General features: G+C 34.4%; 1 protein-coding gene and 1 pseudogene across 1 annotated transcript in view; one reads left to right on the top strand and one right to left on the bottom strand.

The window, feature by feature from the left end:
* DACH2 (dachshund family transcription factor 2) overlaps positions 1-8,764 on the top strand; it is an 835,748-nt gene that overhangs the window by 626,370 nt on the left and 200,614 nt on the right. The gene's annotated exons all lie outside the window — the stretch shown is intronic.
* Positions 7,964-8,555, bottom strand: LOC103671976 (annotated as a pseudogene).

Raw genomic sequence — 8,764 nt, 5'->3', positions numbered from 1 at the left:
TTTTTTTTTTTTTTTTTTTTTTTTTTTTTTTTTTTTTTTGCTATAACAAAGACTTCAAGGGTTGCCCATTTGGAAATAAATGAAAGTAGAAGAAATAAGCAGAGTATTTTTCAACTACATTGCTTATTTCAGTAAGAACTGTGCATGGTGACTTCCTCTAGAGAATCCAAAATGATAATCATGTAAATCTTTATCCTCTGAGTCCCTGCTTGTTCTGACTTTTGTGTTGGTTTAGCTTCTGAGCAGATTTTGTATATTTAACCTTTTAGACAATATAGTTTATAGTGGAAAGAATCAAATTATATATGGTTGATTAACTTGCAAAGTCGAAATAGAAAATCCCAAAGTTACCTTCATTCTTTATGTTATCCAAACCCTTCATTAGATGTGGAGCAAGATGGTTCTAGAGAATCAAGTGAAGCATGCTTGTTTTTATTGGATCCTGATATCAAGAACTGGTTTTAGATGCCTTTTTTCATAGAATTGTGAATTTTGGGCACTTTATCCATCTTACTTTCATGCCTGTGGCCCCTTAAAAAGAAATGTAAGCCACAAGAACCATTGGTTTGTTTTGTTCGCTTATTTATTTTCCCATTGTTTTTTAATTTAAATTCAATTAGCCAACATATAGTTTCATTAGTTTCAGACGTAGAGTTCAATAAATCATCAGTTGTAAAACACCCAGTGTTCATCACATCACATGCCCTCCTTAACGCCCAGCATCCAATTACCCCATCCCCCCATCTACCTCCCCTCCAGCAACCCTCAGTTTATTTCCTAGAGTTGAGAGTCTCTACACCTAATGTGGGGCTTAAACTCAATCCCCAAGATTAAGAGTTGCTTGCTTTACCAAATGATCTCAGCCAGGTGCCCCCAGAACCCATCATATTTTTACCAAGACCCTTCTAAAAACTTATTCCAGGCATAAGCAACTCTGACTAAGGAAGAATTATTTATTATGTCTACTCTTAATAACTCATATGGTGGATTAAGAACTTGTTCTGTCAGTATTATTAGGGTAGTTTGTATAAAAACACCTCCAAGTTAAGCCTAAGCATTATCTTTTTTTCACAGTGAATAATTCAAAACAATGTGATCTTTCCTTATTGATCTTATTTTTCAGACTACAATCATTGTTTGTCTTTATTCTTAATACTTCTTTTTCTTCCTGCCCCAAACTAGTCCATTATTTAGAGCAAAGGGCAGAACTCCACTTCTGGGGAAGAATCTAACCAGTGTTGGATTTATTGCCTTGATTCCTACACGTTAAGCTCTTTAAGCATTTTTGTGTTTTTGTACATTAATTCTAAATATGTATTTCTGCTACAGTTTTTTTCTGTTTGTGATTTGAACAAGTCCCTTCTATTTTTGTGCCTTAGTTAAAGTGAAGGAGTTTGAGATAATCATTATTGTTTTTGAATTCTAATCTTCATTTTTATGATATGTGAACATCTTTCTGTCCCCATTACCTGTTTATATTGTTTTTATTTAATGGGTACTCTCCTGGATCCAGTGCTCTGAAATTCCATATCATTTATTTCTTATTGTGTCTTGCATTTAGCAATGTCACTTCAGATTCTGAACCCATTGTCAGAAGTTTTAGCCTAGTGTCACCTGATCAAAATGTCCTATGTTTGTGTTTAGGACACTGATACAAATGTTTGACTATCCTTGGGATCTAGGAGATACTTTGTATCATCGCCCCAGACTGACATTAATTCAGGGGTGACCACTCTTTGAGTGCTCCTCTCCTGCCTTCTGGGAACTCTCTCTATTCATGGACCTGCCTGGATTTTCACACTTTATTGATGAGCCAATTGTTTAGACTGGTCTGAAAAGCTTGATAAAGTCAAAATAAATTACATCTATTTCTTCTCCTCTATCCTCAGGCTGTCATTCTGTCACAGAGGAGATTAGATTCAACTGACAAGTCTTGATCTTTAGGAAGTTATGCTTGGTGTTACCCACCCTACTGTTCTCTTCAAGGTATTTGCAAATCGATTTGCAGTATCTTCTAGGAAACACATATTTTCTTTACAGATTAAACACAAACAGGTGACAACAGAAAAGGAAAATATAAGCAATAGCTCTTAAACTAGGCCAAGAAAAATAGAATTTTAATTCCTTTCTCTAAAACCTTTGGAGAAATCATTGTAAATGAGTTGTCATGTATATGTTACTTGGGAGAATGTACTCATAAATGGGGTTTACAATAGCTGACTATTGGTATATTTTATTTTAAAAATAAAATTTTGTAAATGAATTGGAACTTGAAAAAAATTCAATAGTAATTTGCTTAGCTTATTACCGTGCCAGATTTCAAAAGCTGATTTATAGCACATATCTACCTCTTAAGAGTATATGTGTGTGTAAAAAAATTAAAATAGTCATCAGGTACTGTCATTTTTAAAAATTTTCTATTTCCTTTAAAAAGGGCAGTTTAATATGCATTAAGTTTTAGAGTTGGGATCATTAAATATCTTCCAGATTTAATGAATGTTCAGTTAGTGAACCTATTAGTGTAAGGGACATGGAAATAATCACTATTTTTTTCTAAACTGTAATTCTCTATGGTTCTATGATACTTGGATGTCATAATTACTGCAGTATGAATATGACCAGTGTATGTGATGACCTATTGCATGCATTGAACTCAAGTTCAATAAATACTTGTGTCTCTAATGGAAAGTTAAAAAGGTTTTAACCATCTGAAGTGAGGGTTTTGTTTTGTTTTTGGTTTTGGGTTTGGGTTTTTTGGGGGGTTTTGTTTGTTTTGGTCTTGAAAAATCAGCTTTTATTATACAGAAATCTTGGAAAGTAATTGTTCAGAAAGTTTCTATTATTTTGTGGCTCAGGGTGGTGTTAGTCTGTCAACTGCAAATATTCTTCTGCACATTGGAACTAGAAAACAATTATATAATATTTCTTTGTTGAAATATAATTGACATATTAGTTTCAACTATAGAGCATAATGATTTGACATATATGTTGTGAGATCACCACAATAAATCTAGTTAACACCTGTCATCATACACAGTTACAAAATTTTTTCTTGTGATGAGAACATTTAAGATTTACTCACCTAGCAACTTTCAAATATACAATATACTGTTACTAGCTATAGATACTATGTTGCACATTACATCACCATGGCTTATTTTATAACTGGAAGTTTGTACCTTTTGTACCCCTTCACCCATTTTGCCCATCACCCAAACCCTGCCTCTGGCAAACACCAATCTGTTTTCTATATCTATGAGCTTAGATGTTTTGTTTTTCAGATTCCGCCTAAAGTGAAATCACACAGTTTTTGTCATTCTCTGTCTGATTTATTCTTAGCATAATGCCATCAAAGTCCATCCACATTGTCACAAAGTGAATTTTTATGAGTCTTATTAAAGTAAAATTCACACGTAACAAAATTTACCCTTTCAAAGTGTATAACTCAGTGGTTTTACTATATTTATAGATTTGTGTAATTATCACCATTATCTAATTCCAGACATTTTTCATTACTTTCAGAAGAAACCCTGTAACCATTAGGAGTCACTCCCCAATTCTCCTCCAACTCCCCCCTACCCTGGCAAACACTAATCTAATAATTCATTATACTGTATGAATTTACCTGTTTTAGACGTTCCCTGTAAGTAGAGTCATATAGTATGTGACCTCTTAGGTCTGGCTTCTTTAACTTGACATAATGTTTTGTTTTATTTTATTTTATTTTGGCTTGGTAAATTTTTATTTTAATTCCAGTTAGTTAACATACAGTGGTATATTAGTTTCAGCTGTGCAATATAGCAATTCAACAATTCCATACATCACCTGGTGCTCATCACAAGTACACTCCTTAATCCCCATCTCCTATTTAACCCATCCCCCACCCTCCCCTCTGGTAACCATCAGCTCTTTATAATTAAGGGTCTGTTTCTTGGTTTGCCTCTCTCTCTCTCTCTCTCTCTCTCTCTCTCTCTCTCTGTCTCCCCCTTTGCTCATTTGTTTTGTTTCTTAAATTCACATATGAGTGAAATCATATGGTATTTGTCTTTCTCTGACTGACTTCTTTTAGCATTATACTGTGCAACTCCATCCATGTTGTAGCACATGGCAACATTTCATGCTTTTTATAGTTGAATAATATTGCATTATGAGGTATCTTCTTTATCCATTCATCAATCAATGGACACTTGAGGTGCTTCCATATCTTGGCTAGTGTAAATAATCCTGCTATAAATATAGGGGTGCATGTATCCCTTTGAATTAGTGTTTTTGTATTCTTTGGGTAAATACCCAGTAATGCAATTGTTAGATCATAGGGTAGCTTTATTTTTAACATTTTGAAGAACCTCCATACTGTTATCCTGAGTGGCTGCACCACATCCTTGTCAACACCTCTTGTTTCTTGTGTTCCTGGTTGTTGATTTTAATCATTGCGACAGGGTGAGGTGATATCTCATTGTAGTTTTGATTTGCGTTTCCTCGATGGTAAGTGATGATGAACATCTATATGTATATATACATTTAAGTTTAAATTCTAGTTAGTTGGCGTGCAGTTCAATATTGGTTCAGGAGTAGAGTTCAGTGGTTCATCATTTTCATATAAAACCCAGTGCTTATCATAACAAGTGTCCATCGTAATACCCACCACCCATCTATCCCATCCCCCACACACCTCCCTCCATCAAGCCTCACTTTGTTCTTTATAGTTAAGAGTCTCTCATGATTTGTTTCCTTCTCTCTCTCTTTTTACCCCTCTTGAATGTTGACTCATTTTGTTTCTTCAATTCCACATATGAGTGAAATCATATGCTATTATGCTAAGGGAAATAAGTCAATCAGAGAAAGACAAAAATACCAGGTGAACATCTTTTCATGTGTTTGTTGACCATCTGGATATCTTCTTTGGAAAAAATGTGTCTATGTCTTCTGCCCATTTCTTAATTGGATTATTATTTGGTTTTTGGGTGTTGAATCTTATAAGTTCTTTTTATATTTCGGATACTGACCTTTTATCAGATACGTCATTTGCAAATATCTTCTCCCATTCCATAGGTTGCCTTTTAGTTTTGTTGATTGTTTCCTTCACTGCTCAGAAGCTTTTTATTTTGTTGTACTCCCAATAGTTTATTTTCTACTTTTGCTTCCCTTGCCTCAGAAGGCATATCTAGAAAGAAATTGCTATGGCCAATGTCAAGGAATTTACTGCCTGTGTTCTAGGATTTCTATGGTTTCAGGTCTTACATTAGGTTTTTCATCCATTTTGAATTTGTTTTTGTGTATGGTGTAAGAAAGTGGTCGTTTCTTTCTTTTGCATGTTGCCATCCAGTTTTCCCAACACCATTTGTTGAAGAGTAATTCTTTTTTCCCGTTGGACAGTCTTTCCTGCTTTGTCAAAGATTAATTGACCATATAGCTGTGGGTTCATTTCTGGGTTTTCTTTTCTGCTCCATTAATCTATGTGTCTATTTTTTGTGCCAGTAACGTCATGTTTTGGTTAGTACCATTTTGTAATATAACTTGAAGTCTGGAATTGTAATGTCTCCAGCATTGGATTTCTTTTTCAAAATTGCTCTGGCTCATTGGGGTCTTTTGAAGTTCCATACAAATTTTAGAATTTAGAATTGTTTGTTCTAGTTCTGTGAAAAATGCTGCTGGTGTTTTCATAGGAATTACATTATATGTGTAGACTGCTTTGGGTAGTATAGACATTTTAACAATATTTGTTCTTCAAATTATTTTCCATTTCTTTGTGTTGTCTTCAATTTATTTCATCAGTGTTTATTAGTTTTCAGAGTACAGATCTTTCACGTCTTTGGTCAGGATTATTCCTAGGTATCCTACTATTTTTGGTGCCATTGTAAATGGGTTTTCTTAATTTTCTTTCTGCTGCTTCATTATTGGTATATGGAAATGCAATATATTTCTGTACATTGATTTTGTATCCTGGGACTTTACTGAATGTGTTCATCAGTTCTAGCATTTTTGGTGGAGTCCTTTGAGTTTTCTATATATAGTATCATGACATCTGGAAATACTGAAGGTTTTATTTCTTCCTTACCAATTTAGATGTCTTTTATTTCTTTTTGTTGTCTAATTGCTGTGACAGGGGCTTCCAGTACTATGTTGAATAAAAATGGTGAGAGTGGATACCCTTGTCTTGTTCCTGACCTTAGGGGAAAAGCTATCAGGTTTTCCCCATACAGGATGATGTTAGCTGTGGGTTTTTCTTATGTGGCTTTATGATGTTGAGGTATGTTCCTCTAAACCTATTTTGTTTTTTGTTTTTTTAATCATGAATATACGTTGAACTTTATCAAATGCTTTTTCTGTATCTATTGAAATGATCATATGGTTCTTACCATTTCTCTTATTGATGTAACGTATCACATTGATTGATTTGTGAGTACTGAACCACACTTGTAACCCAGGAATAAATCCTACTTGGTTGTGGTGAATGATTTTTTTAATGTATTGTTGAATTCTGTATGCTAATATTTTGTATTCTAGTATTTTGTTGAGGATTTTTGCATCTATGTTTATCAGGGATATTGGCCTGTAGCTTGACATAATGTTTTCAAGTCTCACCCATATTGTAGCATTTATTAGTACTTCTCTGCTTCTAATGCCTGAATAATAGTCCATCATATAAAAACATTGTATTTTGTTTCACCATTCATCTGTTGATGGACTTTTATGTTGTTCTACATTTTGCCTGTTATAAATAATGCTGCTATCAATGTTCATGTGCAAGGTTTTATGTGGACATATGTTTTTGTGTCTTTTGGGTATATGACTAGAAGTGGAATTGCTGTGTCAAATGGTAACTCTATGTTTACTATTTTGAAGAAATGCCAAACTGTTTTATGAAGTGGCTACAACATTTTATATTCCCAAAGTGAAATTTGTGGATTATATATCTACAGATTGGTTTCAAAAATTAGAATGTAGTTTATCATACATTTCCTGGATACTCTGCCCTCTTCTTTGTTGTGCAGATTTCATGATATTCCAACGTTATAATTTCCCTTTTTACAGGAAAGCTGATCCTGCTGGATAGCAGAAACTCCAGTGCTCCCAAGAATGTTGAAAATAGCAAATATTGTGACTTAAAGAGATTTTAAGAAGTGATATATGATAGTTTAGTTGATGTAGGGAAAGAGGAACTGACCTCTGACTATTTTTTCAAAGTTTATAGTATACCAATATGCAACAGAGAAAAATCATACCACAAAGGGATCATTATAGCAGCATTTCATCAAAACCAAAGCTTTTGTATGATCTTTCTAGAATTAGCCTAGCATTCCAACCCTTGCCTACTGGTCACAGGTGGAGGTAAGATTGTTTAAGGGACAAAAGTTTAGTCCAAGAAGAGTGCAAAGAGTATTACTACCAGGGATAAACACATGACTATTTGACTCCAGGATTGGGAGGAAGGGTTTTACAAGACTTTCCTGCTGAAATAGCACGACCATGAGCACAGGATGAAAAGAAGTTACATATTGGAAAGTTTGCCAGAGGCTGAACTCTCTTAAGATACATTGTTTATGGATTCAGGTATGTCCTCAAGGGAATTATTCTCCTCTTAGGACTTTTCCTTTCTTTTCTGTTTTACAATACGGAAAGACAAAAGCCTTAATCTTAAACCTTAGAATAGTTAAATAAGAGGCCTTTCAAGGGAATCATCACACCCCAAATTACACATACACATTTTTTTATTATTCAAAGAAATTTATTAATCTTGTTTCAAACTTTATTCCCAGGCTTCCTCAGGTTAATTAGCTGCAAAGAATGAATTGTGCATAAGCAAAAAACTGAAAGAGCCACAGTGTCCAAGGGGCTTGGGCTTAAAAATATTAGAGATCTAGATTTTATCAGATCCATCAACAAGATTTTATAAAAAGTAATCATAAAATAGCAGTTTCCAGTAACTTCAAATTTTATCTTGTTCCAAAGTTGACTCAATTCAGTTTACTTCATTCTTGGAGGCTTCATCAAAATTCTCTGCAAGATCTGGAACTTCATCCTCCTCCTCCTCTCTGGTAGCAAGTGGTGCTTTTCCATTTGCAGATTATTTGGGCAGAGCTTCAGGCAGTCTTCGTAAACAAGTTGGACTGTCTGTACCAAGCTGGCTTAAGATGCTGGGTAGCATTTCTGTCAGCTGCTTTGTCTCAGCATGGCCTAACAGCAAAAGTGTTCACTGCCAAGGATGCCTGAACTGTAGTGTTGTTAAAGTGGATCACTGTTCCTTGGTTTGTGAACATATTCACTTCTTCAATACCAGAGTTATTGTTTACCCCTAACTTCTTTAAGAAAGACCAAAGTGGTTTTTTTTGTTGTTGTTGTTTTATCATTTGCTGTAGTTGTTCTATGAACCACCTTCTTTTGACAAGTAGTCCTTTCCCACCAATGCACACTTGTGCTTGCAGTTTGGTGAGTTTCTCCTGGTTCATGGTAGTATCTTTCACATGATGGAGCAGAAATGGGACCACCTGGGGCTCTAAGATCAGTGCACAGGGGGTCTCAGGAGGACTAGCTGAGATGAGGTACACACACATGGGGACACAAGGTGGCAGCTAGAGGGCATACACTCACATTTATAAATATGTGTATTACACACATACATATAAATATATATTATGTTAATGATAAAAGGAAAATACTTAACCATAAGTAATTATTTATCAAAATACTCTGACTATATTTCTGCTTAAATTTTATTAATAAATAAGCAGTAAATATATATGGAAGAAAAATGAAAAAAAAA

The sequence above is a fragment of the Ursus maritimus genome (assembly GCF_017311325.1).
Source record: "Ursus maritimus isolate PB19 chromosome X unlocalized genomic scaffold, ASM1731132v1 scaffold_X1, whole genome shotgun sequence".
NCBI classification, from domain to species: Eukaryota; Metazoa; Chordata; class Mammalia; order Carnivora; family Ursidae; genus Ursus; species Ursus maritimus.
The sequence above is the reverse complement of the archived record's forward strand: the minus strand, read 5'-3'. Positions and strand labels throughout refer to the sequence as shown.